This window comes from Colobus angolensis, unplaced genomic scaffold, assembly GCF_000951035.1.
Source record: "Colobus angolensis palliatus isolate OR3802 unplaced genomic scaffold, Cang.pa_1.0 Scaffold380, whole genome shotgun sequence".
In the NCBI taxonomy this organism is placed as follows: domain Eukaryota; kingdom Metazoa; phylum Chordata; class Mammalia; order Primates; family Cercopithecidae; genus Colobus; species Colobus angolensis.
Genome location: NW_012117155.1, coordinates 1699350 through 1700876, shown reverse-complemented (window position 1 = coordinate 1700876; position 1527 = coordinate 1699350).

Here is a 1527-nt window from a genome sequence, read left to right as displayed (position 1 = left end):
CAAGGTTTGGCCGAATTGGACGTACCAATATAAATTTAAGGCTGTTGATATATATGGAGGTATAGAGAGAAATGTGGCCAAATATGGCATGATTTGATTATAAAAATAAATAGTGATACTGATGGATTATAACCCATTGAATAACATTTATACAGATATAAAACAAAGAATAGGTCGGGCAAGGTGGCTCGTGCCTTTAATTCCAGCACTTCGGAAGGCTGAGGCAGGAGGATCACTTGAGTACAGGAGTTCAAGACTAGCCAGGGCAACATAGTGAAACCCTGCCACTATAAAAAATTTAAAAATTACCTGGGCATGGTGTTGCATACCTGTGGTCCTAGCTACTTGGGAGGCTGAGGCAGGAGGATTGCTTGAACCCAGGAGTTCAAGGTTACAGGGAGATGTGATCATACCACTTCACTCCAGCCTGGGTGACAGAGTGAGGCCCTGTCTCAAAAAAAAGTGAATATAGCGAAAATTTGATAAGACACAGAACAGTTATACAGTGTCAATGTATTTCCTCATGAATTGCTTATTAATTACATACATAGAAATAGAGTAACTTTCCAACTCCACAGCATGACACATATCACTTTAATCAAGTGATCAAATTTAACATCACCAATACTGTGACAAGTTGAAATCATGCAGGACATGATAGAAAGTAATCAGAAGAACACAGTATCATTACAGCAACATGCCTGGCAAACATGAGGAACTTGAATGCAATCAGTGGGAAGAAGACAAGCCTGTATTTGTTAGCAATTGCCAGGTAAAATGACCTCAGAACTTCATGGATTAAACCAATATTTATTCTCTTTCACAGTTTCTATGGGTCTGGAATCTGGGAGTACATGAGCTGGAGGGTGGGGTGCAACCTCTCTTGAGGTTGCTGGATCCACTTCCAAGGTAGCTGTCACATGGCTTGCAAGTCAATGCTGACGGAGGATGGGAGGCTCTGGTTTATCTCCAGGTGGGCTTCTCCACAGAGCTATCTGAGTGTCATGATATAATGCCTGGCTTCCCCCAGAATTCTGCTTTTGATGTTGCTTAAAACAGGCTGGGCACGGTGGCTCACGTCTGTAATCCCACCACTTTGGAAGGCTTAGGTGGGTGGATTGCCTGAGCTCAGGAGTTTGAGAGCAGCCTGGGCAACATGGTGAAACCCCATCTCTACCAAAATACCAAAAAAAATTAGCTAGGCATGGTGGCACATGCCTACAGTCCCAGCTACTGGTGAGGCTGACGTGGGAGAATCACTTGAGCCTGGAAAGTGGAGTTTGCAGTGAGCCGAGATAGCGCCACTGCACTCCAGCCTGGGTGACAGAGTGAGATTCTGTCTCAAAAAACCCCAAACCAAACCAAACTAAACAACCAAGCAAACAAACAAACAAAAAACTTGCTTAAAGTATAGATACTTAGGGGTTTTACGGTGCAGTTATTTAATGCAGATCATTTCTCAGCTGATCTTCCCTATAAAAGTCACAGTGCTGGCCGGGCGCCGTGGCTCAAGCCTGTAATCCCAGC